The sequence below is a fragment of the Leopardus geoffroyi genome, chromosome E1 (assembly GCF_018350155.1).
Source record: "Leopardus geoffroyi isolate Oge1 chromosome E1, O.geoffroyi_Oge1_pat1.0, whole genome shotgun sequence".
NCBI lineage: Eukaryota > Metazoa > Chordata > Mammalia > Carnivora > Felidae > Leopardus > Leopardus geoffroyi.
The window spans coordinates 9,992,163-10,010,197 of NC_059330.1; the positions used below are offsets into that span (position 1 = coordinate 9,992,163).

General features: G+C 45.4%; 1 protein-coding gene and 1 long non-coding RNA gene across 2 annotated transcripts in view; both read right to left on the minus strand.

The window, feature by feature from the left end:
* SPECC1 (sperm antigen with calponin homology and coiled-coil domains 1) overlaps positions 1-12,252 on the minus strand; it is a 289,226-nt gene extending 276,974 nt beyond the window's left edge. Inside the window, exon 1 of the mRNA XM_045487518.1 lies at positions 12,148-12,252. The gene's annotated coding sequence lies outside the window, so the exon portion shown is untranslated. The remainder of the gene's footprint in view (positions 1-12,147) is intronic.
* Positions 12,253-16,691: 4,439 nt separating this feature from the next.
* On the minus strand, positions 16,692-17,966 carry LOC123604643. Its single transcript, XR_006715413.1, has 2 exons — positions 17,843-17,966; positions 16,692-17,291 (listed from the first exon to the last, which is right to left on the minus strand). It is a non-coding gene; the product is annotated as an uncharacterized LOC123604643 (long non-coding RNA).
* Positions 17,967-18,035: the final 69 nt, after the last annotated feature.

Below are 18,035 nucleotides of genomic sequence, written 5' to 3' on the forward strand. Positions count from 1 at the left end.
GGGTTACACTGACATGTGTCCTTACATCGAACCATTCTTGAATTCCTAGAGTGAAAACTATTTGGCCAAAATGTGTTACTCGTTTGACTCTGCTGCATTCATTTTGCCATTTCACTCGGGATACGTGCATAGATACCGCAGGTAAGCTTTGGTCCATAGTCGGCTTTTGCTGGGCTCCCACTGTTCTCTATCAGGGCTACCTTAATTTTGTGAAATTATTTGGAGAACTTTCTATCTTTTCCTATTTTCTGGCATATTTTAATAGCTGTGGAATCGCCACCATCGACCTTGGGTTATTTAAGCATTGGTGATTCTGCCTGTGGGTTTGGCACTCAATCTCTTCCTTGTCACTCCTGCCACCCAATTGTTGACCGCTTGCCACCCAAGCTACCGCTGTCCCGACTCCCCCCTTCCCTGCACCACAAAACCCTGATCTTTACCCCCCAGCTATAGTGAGTGAAACCCGCAAGGCCCTTGCCCCATCCCACCTAACTCCTCTTCCCCCTTTATTTTAGGTCTCTCCTTCTTACAGAAAGTCTTGTCTGATATGCTTCATCCTAAGCCCCAGTGCCCGATTCTGTGCTCACCTGGTCTTGGCCTGTTCTCTTCTCTTTTCTTTAATATTTTTATTTTTTTCATTCGAGAGAGAAAGAGAGAGAGCATGAGCAGGAGAGGGGCTGAGGGAGAGGGAAAGGGTGGGGCGGGGGGAGAGAGAAAGAGAGAACCCCAAGCAGACTCCATGCTCAGCATGGAGCCCAACGCAGGGCTCAATCCCACAATCCTGGGATCATGACCCGAGCTGAAATCGAGCGTCAGATGCTCAACGGACTGAGCCACCCAGGTGCCCCACTGGCCTGTTCTCTTCCTGGGTAATTGTCTGCTCATTTGTCTCCATACTTAAAGACTGATTTGTACCTTGTCCTTCAGTATAATCTTAGTACTGGCACACAGTAGGTACTCACTGTGCAGCAATTAGGTGAATGCTATAAACTCGCACCTCAGAAACAAGAGAAGAGAGGAATAATTGAGTTGGCAAACTACAGCTTGTGGCCAAATGAATGGAGCCCATCCCCTGTTGGCAATGTCGTTGGGCTCTAAGGGCAGAGTTGAGTCGTTATGAGAGAGACTGTATGACCCTGGAAATCCTAAAATATTCACTATCTGGCTCTTCACAGAAAGTTTGCAGATGCTTGGTTTAGAGCTCCCGCTTCCACAAAGGCCTCTTTGTGTATCCAAATAAGTGACAGTGCAGAAAGAGTTGGAAAGAATGAGTTATTGTTTCTGAAGGATGGTGGGGACATTAAGTCTGACACCCATTCGATGTCATGAGCTGCTGTGCTCGCAACTCTGAGTCCACTTGACCCCACAACCACATTCATCTAACATCTTCGTGAATATCAACGCCAGATTATTTATTTACAAGGTGTGGCTTCACATACAACAGGGCTGGTCATAAACCCAAACGACTCCAGGGACCAGGAGGTCAAGAGAACGAGTGAGGCCACCCGGGTTGGGGAGAGCTTGTGGCATGAAGGAGGAACCACCATTCGGCTGCTTTAGCCGACGAGGAAATAGGATTTATTCAACAGAGGCTAGGGCTATGAATTTTTATGTGAAATGTCTTCTTTTTTTTAAGTCTGTTTATTTTTGAGAGAGAGAGAGAGAGAAGGAGAGGGAGAGTGAGCAGGGGAGGAGCAGAGAGAGAGGAGGATAGAGGATCGAAAACAGACTGCGTTGACAACAAAGAGCCCAATGCGGGGCTTGAACTCACAAACCGGGAGATCAGGACCTGAACCGAAGTCAGACGCTTAACCAACTGAGGCACCCAGGCGCCCCAGAAATGTCTTAATTATTAACGTGCTGTCAGTCAACATATCAAGAGGCAAAGCTAAAATCCTGTGCACTGCTGGGGGAAGGGTGGATGGTGCAGACACGTTGAAGACTGACCTGGCCGTACTTGGTTCTATGAAGCACAGGTGCACGCTGTGACCAGGAAATTCTGCTCCTGAGTCTAAATCCCAAAGAGATTCTCATACAGACCATCTGGGGGTGGGGGGTGGGGGTGGGGGGACCTGAACCAACAAATGCAGAAACAAGTAAACAAAACAAGGGAGGGGCTTGCATAGATCAATGATGATAAAGTGCCAAGAAGGTAAATATGATTCATTATTCCCCAGGCCTGAGGTCTGAAAACACGGGGAGAAGGAAGAAACAGGTCTACGACCAGATATGTTACGTGGGGTTACGTAGACAGAAAAATGGTTTGGGAATCTAAGCCCCCACGCAGGTTCAATGACCTCAAAACACCTTTCGAACCAAAAACCTTTGAGTACACCCTGTGCTGCTTGGGGAGACAGAACTCGGACAATCCGGGCAGTTAATGTCAGCTTGGTGTTTTACATCACTGTCCTCCTCACAGAACAAAAATCAGCCGCGTGCTAAGCAGGGGACAGAATAAAGAGGACACGGCTTCCTACTCCCCTGTAGCCATTCCTTCAGCAAGCATTAATAGGCACCAACTGTAAGCATTTCACCCTACTAGGGAGGCACAACTAACATAACTAAGTAGGCAGGCATTGCTGTTTGGTCCTCAGGGAATTCTCGATCTTGTGGGAGATTAAACTCAGACCCAAAGGGTGAAGCAACGAAACCATCTAATGCAACCACAAAGGAGAAGTAAGTGAGAAAATGCTCCGTGAGCAGAGCCGTGGCCGGAGTTTGGGGAACAGAGCCTGACACGGACTGGGGTGATCAGAATGGTCTGTGGAGAAGGTGTCTATTATGAGCTGCAGATTGCTACATTCGATGATAAGCCACCTGTCATCTTTTTTTTTTTTAAGTTTTATTTATTTTTGAGAGAGACAGAGACAGAGCACAAGCAGAAGAGGAACAGAATCGGAAGCAGGCTCCAGGCTCTGAGCTGTCGGCACAGAGCCCGACGCGGGGCTCGAACTCATGAACCGTGAGATCATGACCTGAGCCCAAGTCTGACACTTAACCGACTGAGCCACCCAGGCGCCTCGATAAGCCACCTGTCATCATGAAGTGACCAACAGGAGCAAAATAGTTGAGTGGCTTTTGCCCACGCTCTGCCACTGACATCCCTGCTCACGGCTGCTTGGCGTGCCATACGCTGGTTTCTTCCAAAGTCAGCAAACAGGTCTTTACCCATTGTTTGTACCTTAATATTCAAAAATGTTGCTCCCTCCTCAGAGAGGGCAAAAACCACTTGATAATCTGGCGGGGAGAAGCCATCTCTAGGTATGGTATCCATCTTTTTCTGTGGAAACTGAGAGGGAAATTTTGCCAAAAAGAATGAACACAGCAGGCTTGAGACTACAATTCTTGTTGGTTTTTTTAAATTTATTTTTTATTTAAAAATTTTTTTTTTCATCGTTTATTTATTTTTGGGACAGAGAGAGACAGAGCATGAACGGGGGAGGGGCAGAGAGAGAGGGAGACACAGAATCGGAAACAGGCTCCAGGCTCTGAGCCATCAGCCCAGAGCCCGACGCGGGGCTCGAACTCACGGACCACGAGATCGTGACCTGGCTGAAGTCGGACGCTTCACCGACTGCGCCACCCAGGCGCCCCTATTTTTTATTTTTTAATGTTTATTTATTTTTGAGAGAGAGAGAGAGACAGAGCGCGAGTGGGTTAGGGGCAGAGAGAGAGGGAGACACAGAATCCAAAACAGGCTCCAGGCTCTGAGCTGACAACACAGGGCTTGAACTCATGGGCCATGAGATCATGACCTGAGCTGAAGTCGGACGCTTAACTGACTGAGCCACCCAGGCACCCCGAGATTGCAATTCTTTTTTTTATATATTTTTTTAATGTTTATCTATTTTTGAGAGAGAGAGAGAGAGAGAGAGAGAGAGCGAGCCAGGGAGGGGCAGAGAGAGAAGGAGACACAGAATCTGAAGCAGGCTCCAGGCTCTGAGCTGTCAGCACAGAGCCCGATGTGGGGCTGGAATCCACGAACTGTGAGATCATGACCTGAGCCGAAGTCGGACGCTCAACCGACTGAGCCACCCAGGCACCTGGAGATTCCAATTCTAAAAAGGCCCTGCTTGTGAGGTTAGCCTTTGGCTGACATGGGGAACTTAGATTTGGGAAGTTCCCAAGTTAGATTTACGATCTAATTTAGATTTAGATCTAATTTGTTAGATTAGGAACAAATGTTCCTAACATTTGTAGAACTGGTAAGAGAGGCTCTCTGGGCCTAAATTGTTTGCACAAACACTGTGGTTGACCCTGAACACCTGCCTTCCTGCCGGGAGTCTGAAGTTTTGGAATATGCTAGGCAGAGGGCGCCTACATGATCAGCCCCCTGTAAAATGCATGAGTCTCTCTGAGTCTCTAGTGAGCTGCCCCGGTGGACGACACTGGGGGACACATGCTGTCACGGCTCATCGCAGAGAATTAAACACGTCCTGTGACTCTACTGGAAGAGGACTCTTGGGAGCCAGTGTCCTTGGACTTGGTGCTGTGTGCCTCTTCCCTTTGATGATTTTGCTTTGTAGCCTCTCACAAAACAAATCACAGCCATGAATAAGCCAGTGTGCTGAATCCTGCGAGACCTCCTAAGGAATCACTAAATCTCAGGGTGGTCTTATGGACCCCAGGCTTACAAATACAATCTAAATAAAAGATAATATTGGAGATTGGACTGACATAATGGACTAAACACACACTTCTGCCTTCCGGGTGGCCTAAAAATCCATGGAATGGCAAAAAGTATTATTTATAAAATATTAAATTGATAAGACACCTAGACACACACACAAAAAGAAACAGTGCCACTGGTTAACTAGAACATCTAAGAACTTTCTGAAAGGGAGAGGGTACTCAGAACGAGATTGCCTGAGCAAAGCACAGCCCCACACCTGCCCGGGAGGAGGCCGTCATGCAGTGGGAAATGATAAGGGGCTTCAGGCTCTGAATCGGCAGAGAGAAGACGGGGCAGGGATGGAATATGACAACCCGATGAACTGGGGAACTACAGTCAGATAAGCCAGGACGACGAGACCCTTCCCCACACTCACCGAGCAGCCTACAACAAACGTTCCCTCACCTGGACTATGCACCCCACTCAGCAGCACCGTGCAACTCCTTGGCAATCGCCGGAGATGGCCTATGGCAAACAGGACAGGTGGGGAAATGGGAATTCTCAAACGTAAAGACGGGCACCAAAAGGAGAGTCACTGAGTCTTTGTAACGTCACAAAATGGGGACAGCAAGTCAACAGAACATATACCCAAGGAAAGAGAGTTAGTCCAGCACATAGAATATGAAGACATCCTTAGGAAGATTGGAGGGGACAGTCTGTCTGTGAAAAGGAAGCAGCTGAGAGGTGAAGATCTCTACACCGTGAAATAAAAAAGCAGGGTGAGGGGCAGGACATGGAATAGCGCTATTATTTGTGCAAAAAAAAAAAAAAAAAAAAAAAAAAAAAGGAGGGATTAAGAATCGTTTCATATATCATTGTATTTGCACAAGGAGACCTTGGAGGACATATACAAAACTAATAACGGGGCTACCTGCTTGTGGGGTGAGGGAGAACCAGGCAGATGGAGGAAAGGGATGGTGGGAGACCTTTCATGCATATCTTTTTAATACAGTATGATTTTTTTATCTTTTTAGATGTTTTATTTATTTTTGAGAGAGAGAGAGAGAGAGAGAGACAGAGACAGAGACAGAGTGTGAGCGGGGAAGGGGCAGAGAGAGGGAGACAGAGAAGTCGAAGCAGGCTCCAGGCTCTGAGAAGTCAGCACAGAGTCCAACACAAGGCTCGAACCCATGAACTGTGACATCGGGACTTGAGCTGAAGTTGGACGCTTAACCGACTGAGCCACCCAGGCACCCCACATACAGTATGATTTTTGAACACTGAATATCTTTTCTATTCTAAAAACTAAATTTTACAAAGTAGAGACCTTGAAAGTTAAATAAATGATAATCAACATGGAAAACACTCAACAGATGGACTGGGGAGTTGACTGGACAAAGCCAAACACTAGATTTGTGAGTGGGAAAATCCAAGCCAAGGAATCTCCCAAAATGCAGCCCATAAAGATAAGGAGGCAGATCATTTGAGAAGAAAGTGAAAGATGAAAGAAAAAGTTGAAAAGATGAAAGTGAAACATGAAAGATGAATTGAGAAATTCTGATACCCATTTAATAGGAATTCCAGAAAAAGAAAATAAAAGACAATGGAGGCAAGGAAATACCCAAAGAGAAACTTCCCCCGTGCCACAGAAATGCGTTAATCTACGGAAAGAAAGGGGCCACTAAGCGCTGAGCAGAAAGAACAAAAGAGAACTATCCCCCTGGACAAATAGTAAAATGTTCCAACACCAAGAAAAAAGAAAAAAATGGTTAAGCTTCAGAGAAAATAAACAGGTTAACTACAGAGAAATGGAAATCACACTGTAGAAACTTCTCGTCCACGACCCTAGATACCAGCAGATAATGAAGAATTATCTTCAAAATGCAGAGGTTTTAACCTGGAATCCTATCCTCAGCCAAGAGTACTCAGGCAGGAAAGCAAAATAAAAAATACTTTACACGTGCAAAGGCTCGGAAAGTTTACCACCCAGAAACCTCAGGTGAAAAAACAAAGTTACTTGAGGATTCACTTAAGGAATAATGAATCCACAAAGTAGAAAACCAAGAGATGAAAGAACGAATGAAGAGCAAATAATTGGCAAAACTTATAAACGATGAGTAAATAATCAGTAAAACATGGCTGTTTACGCATAATGTAAAAAAAACAAAAACAAATTCCGTATGATCTTAATACGAGGCAGAATTAAAATCAGGTTAAGGTTCACTCTTGCTTTACTCACGGAGGGTTCATATATACAGATTAGCTTTAAACACCAAGGGAAAAACATGTTTAGATATGTGTGAAAATTTAAGGGTAGCAAAAGAGCTCGATTTCATTTATCATAAGGGAAATACCAATTAAAACCTCAATGTGATACCCACCAGGATGACTAAAATCTAAAAGACGGAAATTACCAAGAGATGGCAGCTACCATGTATGTTTCTCAGGTACATAACTTAGAAACTGTCAATATTTACTTAAACCCTAGGCATGTGCTATGACCAAGCAATTCTCCTCCTGGATATACACACTCAACAGACATGCATACAGTCATTCAACAAATGACATGTACTAGAATGTTCACAGCAGCACTATTCACCGTATCCCCAAACTGCAAACAACCCAATTGTCAATCGTGTAAAATGGGTTTCAACATCGTGGATACACACACGATGGAATACATACAGCAAGGAGAACGGACAAACCACAACTACACTCAGAACTACAGACAAATCACACAACTGTAAGGTTGATGGCAAGAAGCTGGATATAAAAGGGCACATACTAGGGGCGCCTGGGTGGCGCAGTCGGTTAAGCGTCCGACTTCAGCCAGGTCACGATCTCGCGGTCTGTGAGTTCGAGCCCCGCGTCGGTCTCTGGGCTGATGGCTCGGAGCCTGGAGCCTGTTTCCGATTCTGTGTCTCCCGCTCTCTCTGCCCCTCCCCCATTCATGCTCTGTCTCTCTCTGTCCCAAAAATAAATAAAAAACATTGAAAAAAAAATTTAAAAAAAAAAAGGGCACATACTATATGATTCTATGGATGTAAAGTATGAGAATAGCTAAAACGAATCTACTGTGTTAGAAATCAAGATAGTGGGGGCACCTGGGTGGCTCAGTCAGCTGGATGTCCAACTTCGGCTCAGGTCATGATCTCACTGCTCGTGAGTTCGAGCCCCGCATCGGGCTCTGTGCTGACAGCTCAGAGCCTACAGCCTGCTACAGATTCTGTCTCCATCTCTCTGCCCTTCCCCTGCTCGCTCGCTCACTCGCTCTCTCGCTCTCTCTCCCTCAAATATAAAAAATAAAAAACATAAAAAAATAAAAAGAAATCAAGATAGTGGTTATCCTTGGGGGTGGGACACATGAGGGCAGATTCCGGAGTGTTGGAAAGGTTGTTTCTTGTTCTGAGGGTTGGTTATATGTGTGTTCAGCCCATCCAAATTCATGGATCTATACACTTAATATGTGTGTACCTTTAAACATTTATGTTATACCTCCATAAAGGGTGCCTGGGTGGCTCGGTCAGTTGGGCTTCTGACTCTTGATTTTGGCTCAGGTCATGGTCTCACAGTTTGTGAGATCGAGCCCCGTGTCAGGCTCTGCTCAGACATCACAGAGCCTGCTTGGGATTCTCTTTCACCCTCTCTGTTTGCCCCTCCCCTGCACATGCACGAATGTGCTTTCTCTCTCAAAATAAGTAAATAAACTTTATTTAAAAAAATTAAAAAGTATCTAAAAACATAACTTCAAAAATACATGTAAATAGATAAGCACTATTTACAGGTGGTCTGTAAGTATACATATTACAAAAACTAATAGAAATAGAATAAAAGAAACCCACTGGGAATCATAGTGGAAAACTTTAACACAACTCTCAGAATCAACAGATCAAACAGAGAAAAAGTAAGCTAAGGAGACAGAGAACATAATTTGTAATTAATAAATTGGAAATAAATCTACAATTTCATGCAGAAAAATGTCACAAAACCTGACAGCTCATTAGATTACAAACTAATTTCTGTTTTCTCACCTCCATCCTTCTTTCAGCAATACGGCAGACTAGAGATCCCAAAGCCTTCCAGGCACAAAACATCTTTAAAAACTGCTAAGGGGAAAAACAAAACAAAACAAAAAAAACTACAACAACTTTGAAATCAATGGACTAGAGAAACCTAGTGAAGCCAAAATTCAAGAGTGCTGGCAAAATAAAGGCATTTTCAGATATTATAAAAACAGAATGCATCATCACTGAAGGAACTTCTAAAGAATGTACTTCAGGGAGAAGGAAAATGATTCAAAGTGATATAAGAAGGAATGGAGAGTGAATGGGGCACCTGGGTGGCTCAGTCCGTTAAGCGTCTGACTTCAGCTCAGGTCATGATCCCACACTCCGTGAGTTCGAGCCCCGTGACGGGCACTGTGCCTGGAGCCTACTGCAGATCCTGTGTCTCCCTCTCTCTCTGCCCCTCCCCTGCTCATGCTCTGTCTCTCTCTGTCTCAAAAATAAATTAAAAAAAAAAAAAAAAGATGGAATGGAGAGTGAAGAAGATAGATAAACAGGTACACAAGTCTAATAAATATTGACCCAGAAAATCGGTATAATAGTAACATCAGCAATAATGTCCAATTTATTTATATATATTTTTTTGCATTTATTTATTTTTGAGAGACAGAGAAACAGAGCGCAAGCGGGGGAAGGGCAGAGAGAGAGGGAGACACAGAATCAGAGGCAGGCTCCAGGCTCTGAGCTGTCAGCACAGAGCCCGACGCGGGATTTGAACCCACGAACCGTGACATCATGACCTGAGCCAAAGTCGGACGCTTAACGGACTGAGCCACCCAGGCGCCCCAATAATGTTCAATTTAAAGGACTGAAGTAGTTACAGAGCTTAACACCAAATGGGAGGTAACTGGAGTGAAAATATTAGAAGTCCCTGCCTTGTTCAGAAGGAGGACTGATAGATTACATAAATGATCTAAGCCTTCAAATTCAAAAGGCTAGAACTTGCAAAAATAAATTCAAATTAAGTAGGAAGATTAAGAATGTATGTTACTGACGTAGAAAAAGAAAAGTAACGGGATTAATCAATAAATCCAGAACTGGCGCTTTGGAAAGATAATAAAATAAGCAAGGAGGAAGCAAGCCTGACCGATACAAAAAAAGAGAAAAGGCACACACACAAGAGTGTGAACAAGACGAACACACCATAAATGTGGAAGAACTATTTTCCTGCAACAGAAGACTATCTACAACATTACGCGAACACACATTAAATTCCAATAATGTTAGTGATTTTCTGGGCAGATATAAAGCACTAGATTGACTTTGGAGAAATAGAAAACCTGAGGAAAATCAATGGTCGTGGAAAAAATAGAAAAGATAGTTAAGTACTGATATCAACTTCTTAAAAAAATATGATCACCAGCAGCCCAGGCAGCCTGCAGATTCTGCCAAACTTTAAGGAACAGATAATTCTTCTGCTCCACAGCAGAGAAAATGATGGAAAACTTCCCAACTGATTCAGTGAGGACATAATCAGCATAATTATAAACTCAGACCAAAAAAGGGGGGCAGGAGGGAAAAGTTACTGATCTCGCTTATAAATATAAATGCTAAAACTCTAATTAAATGTTAGCTTATTGGGGCACTTGGGTGGCTCAGTGGGTTGAGTGTCGGACTTCGGCTCAAGTCATGATCTCGCGGTCCGTGGGTTCGAGCCCCGCGTCGGGCTCTGTGCCGACAGCTCAGAGCCTGGAGCCTGTTTCAGATTCTGTGTCTCCCTCTCTCTGACCCTCCCCCGTTCATGCTCTGTCTCTCTCTGTCCCAAAAATGAATAAACGTTAAAAAAAAAATAAATGTTAGCTTATTGAATCTATCAAACAACCCGAAAGTGCATTTTAATTTATGCCAGGATTTTAGTGACCGAAAATCTAGCAGTATAATCACCGATGTTATCAATTTTAAGAAGAAAACTACACAGTCATATCAATACATGTGATACACAAGCACTTGGCCGGGGGAGGGGATTCAACACTGACTCCTAACTTTTGAAACTCTTAGTAATTAGGCATAAATGAAAACTTACTTAATATGGTAAGAATATATTTAGTGAAGATCGCCTTGGATCACTGCCCTAAAACCGAGCCCGAAACAAACTGGCCTAGCTAACCTTAATAGCCAGGACTGTGGAGACAGTGGTCAATGGAAAATAAGAGATAAGTACAAACATTGGTAAGAGACATCTGCTCCCTTTGAACAGATGAAGAGAGAGTATTTGCCTACAACAACCAAACAAGTCAACTGAAAAACTATTAAAACGGATAGAGTTTCCTATGAAGGCTCAGCTGCAGATCTAGCCTAAGCTACCAAATTAAACGTGCTTGCTTTCTCAAAGGTACTACGCAAAGCTGTTTTCTGTGGAGTAAGACCTTAAGGTTGACAAACTTGCTCTGTCTCTCCTCCCCCGTCTTAAACGTGGCAAAAGCTTCGTGTTTGCAACCGGATAACCAAAATCTTCTCAAACCAAAATTTGTCCTGAAGAGTTGAGTTGTGCCTCCCCTCAAAAACACGTTATCTCCTGCCTCCAGCTACCGCAGTTACTAATGGATAAGCATGTCAACCAGTCCAACATAATTCTTCCGATAGAGGGCAAGGAAGAGCACCTTCGCAGTAATTTTTTTTTTTTCCCAAGCCTTATACTGCTTATTATATAAACTTACGTGCTGAAAACTGCAGCTCGCTCAAAATAAAAATGAGATATGCAGGGTCAAACTTCCTTTAAAAAAAGGGGGGGGGGGACCTAAAACTCATTTCATTTCAAACACATTTGGGAAGGAGGTCGTTGCTGTTGCACTCCTGGCAGGCTCCGCATCACCGGGCCACCCCTAAGCATCCAAACGGTCCCCCAGGGCTCACAGGTGCACTGCGCTGTGGCACCGCCGGCTGACCCGGGAGAAGCACGGCCAGCGCCTTCCCCGGTCACCCCAGGCCAACAGGGGGATCGGAGCTCTGTGGACGCGGAGGATGGCCAAGGGTTACCCGGTCCCCGACATACACGCATCCCCCGGACAGCACCAGGAGAAAGGTGCGGGAGGCTCCGGGGGCCGGGAGAGCCCCGGCCGGGCGTGCCCACGCACCTGTCCCACCGCGGCGAGGGTTGGGGGCGCCTCTCAGGGCCGCAGTCCTCTGGGGTCACCTGGCCCTCTGTCCTGGGCTCCTACGCCAACCCCTGGGGGCCGGAAGGGAGGGGGGCGGCCCCCTGCCGCTGCCACCTGCGGCACCGGTCCCGCAGTTCCCGGGCTTGGTGGGCAGGACAGGGTAGGAGGTCCGTCCCGGGCTGGGGGCGGGACCCGCCGGGCGGTGGGGGACCGGGGCCACCGCAGCGACAACGGCAACAGCGCGTCTTCCGACTCGGACGGACAGTCCTGCGCCCCGCTGCCTGGACCCTCGGATCCCAGGGTTCGCCCGCCCGACCCGGGAAGACGACGCAGCTGAGGCGCAAAAGAGCCGGCGACCAGCGCGGCGCCTACTCACCGGCTCCGCTCGCTCCCGCCGCGCCGCCGCAGCCCGCAGCCGCCGCGGCTCCCCGAGCTCACGGATGCTCCGCGAAAGGTCCCTGGGATCCTACCCGCGCCTCCCGCAGCCGCCTCCAGGGGGCGGGCGAGAGCCGGCGCGAGGCATCCTGGGAGATGTAGTCCTGCGGCCCCTGCACATTCACCCTCGCAGCTCTCCATCCACGAACTGGTGGTGGTGTTTCTTCCCCCGTGCTTCCTCTCTGTCTCCCTCAGGGGCTCACCTCCGCTTCTAGGTAATAAGTGTGGGAACGCTCCAGTCGAGCCCTGGGCCTCCTCTCCTCGCTCTAGATCAGTGGTTCTCAAAATGTGGTGGTACCTGCACCAGCAGCTTCAGCATCGTCTGGGAACTTGGTGAAAATGACAATTCTCCATCACAGGGAGGCTGTTCAGTTTTTCCTGTATTAAAATCTGGGAATGCCCAGAAATATGCATTTTGAAAGCCCTTCGAGTGATCATAATTGTTCTCCACACCCTTGCCAAGGTACTTGCCACTCTATCGCCCCCTTGCCAAGGTACTCAACATTACACTTGTGTCATTAGTTACCCACACACATACATCCGTATATCCTTGCGTACACTGGGGGAGACCCAGACAGTTTATGTCCCAACCCAGACCTCTCCTCTGACCCCAGACCTCTCCTCTGACCCCAGCCCTCATTGTTTCAATGTCCACCCAACATCTCCTCCAGGATGCCTCTGAGACACCTGAAATCCACCGGATCACGACAAAATTCATGATCTTTACTTCCCTCCATCTAGTTCTCCTCCATTGTGCCAATGGCCACAGGCTAAAAACTGCCCACTGCAGTTATAGACATGGAAGCCACTTGAAACCGTAGTGAAAGCTACAGGGGTGGAATGCCAAGAACCCTGAGTCATAGTTGAAGGAGAGAGGAGGGAGGAATAGAGGAGGCAGGATGAATAACCAACTTCTGCAAGATGTGGTGGGGAAGGGAAGAAGAGGTACTGATGGCTGGGGATGGAAGTGTGGCTGAGGAAGGATTTTTTTAAAGACTTTTAAATATTTATGAAAAGAATCCAGTTGAGAAAGAGCTTCTGACCATACAGGAGAGGAAAGCGTTTTTCATACTGTATGATTCCTGAAAAGATTGTATATATGTGAGGGTGGAAGTGGAGTCCCAGGCACAAGCAGAAGGGATGAGCCTCGACTAGTGGTTCTCAACCAGGGGGGATTTACCTCCCACCCCGACCCAGGAAAATGTGCTAATGTCTGGAGACATTTTTGATTGTGACTAGGGGTGCTATTGGCATCTAATGGGTAGAGGCCAGGGATGCTTCTAAATATTCTGCAATGCACAACTACACACACACACACACACACACACACACACACACACACACACACCAAAGAATGTTCCAGCCTAAAATGTCAATGATGCTGAAATTGAGAAGTCCTGGCTTGGACAGCAGCCTGTTCTGTTGTATGAGGCAGGAAGAAAGAAAGAAGAAAAAGCCAGAGTTTTCTCTGGAAAGGAAGAGAGGGAGTTGTCTATGAGGATAGAAAGGTGTGGTGTGTGTGTGTGTGTGTGTGTGTGTGTGTGTGTGTATCAAATGCTGAATCATAGGAGCTAAGCTGCATAAGAAGAGAAGTAGGAGAGGGAGAGAGCTGAATGGTGGAGAAGTGGGTTCAACAGACTGGGAATCTTGATGGGGGTCCGAGATTTATTTATCTCATTGGAGTAATCGAAGAAGCAACCTGGAAAGGAATTTCCGGTAAGAGAATAGAGATGGTTGCTGATGACCAGGTCAGGATGTGAGGACAGATGGCTAATGTGGAGTGGAGGCAGGCCACCGAGTACCCTTATGTAGTTTGTGCAGTGAGCAGCACAGCCCTGCTGGAGTAGTGGGGTGAATAGAGGAGCTGAAGTCACACACATGGATGTGGAAATAGCCATACACAAGGCGGATCACTTTTTTTAAATTTTTTTTTTTCAACGTTTATTTATTTTTGGGACAGAGAGAGACAGAGCATGAACGGGGGAGGGGCAGAGAGAGAGGGAGACACAGAATCCGAAACAGGCTCCAGGCTCTGAGCCATCAGCCCAGAGCCTGACGCGGGGCTCGAACTCACGGACCGCGAGATCGTGACCTGGCTGAAGTCGGACGCTTAACTGACTGCGCCACCCAGGCGCCCCATGGCGGATCACTTTTTACATTACTGTGAGTGACATCTTTGGTGAATAAGAGAGTAGAAAGATGGGGTACCTGGGTGGCTCAGTCGGTTAGGCATCCAGCTTCAGCTCAGGTCATGACCTCATGGTTCATGAGTTCGAGTCCTGCATCAGGCTCTGTGCTGACAACTCAGAGTCTAGAGCCAGCTTCAGATTCTCTGTCTCCTTCTCTCTCTGCCCCTCCCCCACTCACATTCTGTCTCTCTCTCTCTCTCTCTCTCAAAAATAAACGTTAAAAAATAAATACATAAAATAATCTTTATAAACAAGTAAACAAATAAATAAATAAATTTTAAGAGAAGGTGGTAGAGTTCTAAAACTTCCAGGGGTTAGAGTCTTTTGTTTCTGACCGGGTTATTAAAGTTTAGTTTTGTTTCATTGTGATCAGAGATCAGAGATCAATGTTGTCTTACTACTTCGCATCTTTTAAATACTTGAGTTTTCTTTGCGGCCTAAACTAGAGTCCATTTTTGTGAATGCTTTAAGGGCCCTGGAGAGGAATGCATATTCCGTTTTTGGCATACGGATTTTAACACGTATCAATGAAATATAACTTATTAATTATGTCATGTGAACCTTCCATGTCCTTACATGTATTTTGACCTGATATAATCTGAGAGAAGTAAATTAAAACCTTTATACTATCTGGGCGCCTGGGTGGCTCAGTCAGTTGAGTGTCCAACTTCAGCTCAGGTCACAATCTCTGGATTCGCAAGTTTGAGCCCCGCATCAGGCTTGCTGCTGTCAGCACAGAGCCCCCTTCAGGTGTTCTGTCCCCCTCTCTCTCTCTCTGCCCTCCCCCACTCATGTTCTCTCTCAAAAATAAAATAAACATTAAAAAAAAAACTTTACTACTATTGCGTTTTTATTTCTCCTTATTTCTGTGGAGTCCTGCTTTGTAAATGATGATGCTATGTTATCTGTGCACAAATATCCTTATATTCTTGTGAATTGTCCCTTTAAATTATAAAATGACCTTTGTCTCATTTGATGTTTTTGACCTTTGCCCTGACTTTAACCTTGTCCGATGTTAATGACAAGCCTACTAAATTTTGTTTGCCGTCAGCCCAATACAGCTCTGCCCTTCTGTTTTCATCTTTTCTGAAGCCTTTGTATTAGGCAAATCCCTTGAATCGAACATCAAGTTTTGTTTTGTGATTTAATCTGAAAGTCTTTTTTCTTGGAATAGATGGGTTTAGCCCTATTTATGTAATGGTTATGTTGTTTTATGCTGTGTTTTCACAGCCTTTCAGGTTCTTCTTTACCCTTTTCTTATGTGCTTGGTGTTTGCTTTGCTGTGTTGGGTGTGTTTCTCCCGAAGATTTGGAGGGTTTAAGTTTTATTCAAAAGGTTGCCTTTACAACTGTAATTGTACATAATACCCTCAGTCCTCTACCGCTCCAGACTGTTTCCGTTTACTGCTTGTTGAACAACGATAACAGAGTACGTTTCCTTTTTCTTTATCCCTCCTGTCTCCACATCCAATGTCAAAGGAATTTATATTTCTTTAATGTTTGCTTTTTTTGTTGTTTTTTTTTTAATTTTTATTTTTGAGAGAGAGAAAATGAACGGGCAGGGGCACAGAGAGGGGGGTACAGAGGATCTGAAGCAGGCTCTGCACTGGCAAGCCCCATGCAAGGCTTGAACTCATGAACCCAGAGATCATGGCCTGAGCCAAAGTTGGTCACTCAACCAACTGAGCCACCCAGGCCACCCCGGTGTCTGCTTTTTTCTTAAAATTAAATATGTTTACACATACTTCTATCACTTGTTTAGAAAAATTTTTTTCTAATATTTATTTATTTTTTGAGAGAGGAAGAGACAGAGCACAAGCAGAGGAGGGGCAGAGAGAGAGGGAGATGCAGAATCCCAAGCAAGCTCCAGGCTCTGAGTTGTCAGCACAGAGCCCGATGCTGGGCTCAAACTCATGAGCCTTGAGATCATGAACTGAGCCAAAGTCGGATACTTAAACAACCGAGCCACTTGGGCACCCCTTTGATCTTTTTTATCTGCTTTAAATGAAATATTTCCACCCCTGGCTATAAAAAATGAGGAAATCAATATGCTTTTTTTTTTTTTATTAAATTTTTTTTTTTCAACGTTTATTTATTTTTGGGACAGAGAGAGACAGAGCATGAACGGGGGAGGGGCAGAGAGAGAGAGGGAGACACAGAATCGAAACCGGCTCCAGGCTCTGAGCCATCAGCCCAGAGCCCGACGCGGGGCTCGAACTCCCGGACCGCGAGATCGTGACCTGGCTGAAGTCGGACGCTTAACCGACTGCGCCACCCAGGCGCCCCAGAAATCAATATGCTTTAAAGACCCTTTCCTTTACTTTCCCTTCTCATCCCAATTTTTGTTAGTTAGACCACTTCTACATTACTGGGTCTGTAAAATCATACATTCTGCTCTGTAACCATCAGCCCCACATTTGTGTTCATCTGGGTCCTCCAGGTAAGCGGACTCAGAACCCCCACAGTGATTTCACCAAAGTGTCCCCACCCCCCTCGCCACACACTTAGTTTGTGGCATCCCATCCTGTGATCCATCCCATCTCGTGATGTCATCTTGAGATCTCATCTTGTGGAGATCTTGCTTTAGTTTTTTTCAAGCACAATTTATGGAAATGATAGTCTCTGAGTTTCTCGCGTTCAAAAACGTTTGTTGCCTTTATCCTGAAAAGGTTTGGCTGAATACGAAATTCTTGAGCGGTACTTTATTTCTTGAGAAATGTGTATGTATTGCTTCATTGTCTTCTCTGCCACGATGATACCTGAAACCAGCCTGATTTTCTTTTTTTTCTTACAAGCGATGTAAATGCCTTGCTGCCCCAAGAATTACTTCTTTGTTTATGAAATCCATGAACTTCACTGTTACACATTTTGGAATTATCATTGTGGATGGATAGTTCCTGGGAAAAAAATGGATTGGCTGTGTGGATTCAGCTCATCTTTTTAATTTGGTCATTTTTGTTAGATCTTTTTTTTCTTTTTTCTTTTTTAAGTAATCTCTACACTCAACATGGGGCTGGAACTCATCACCCCAAGATAAAGAGTCGTATGCTTTACCAACTGAGCCATCCAGGGACCCCCAAAACGAATACTAAGGATGAGTCATGTTTTTGTCGTAGGATCACTTAATGACTAGTTCATTCCACAAATTGTTTAGCATACGTTCATTAAGCAACTCTAGGCCAGGTACAATTCTGGGCTCAGGGACTAGAGGCTTTTGTCTTTGTTTTGTTTTGTTTTAAATAAGCTCTACGCCCAACATGGTGCTAGAACTCACCACCCCAAGATCAAGAGTCACATATTCTACCAAATGAGCCAATCAGGCACCCCATTTCTCTTAAATCTTTAAATATTTCTTCTAATTCGTTATTTTCATCTAATTCTAGGGTAAATAAGCACTCTATTCCCATTGTTCCTAGGAAGGGTTTTATATATTCGGGTCTACTGTCACCTTGGTGGTAAACTTGGCCAGCTCCTCCTGAGAGATCTAGTTTTCTCCCGTTTGATTTCAGGAGCTTCTGTCAGCCCTCTCTTGTTTCTGTTCATTTGTCTCAGAGAGAGAAAGAGAGAGCAGGGAAGGGGCAGAAGGAAAGAGAGAGAGAGAATCTTAAGCAGGTTCCATGTTCCAGGGCAGAGCCCGACAG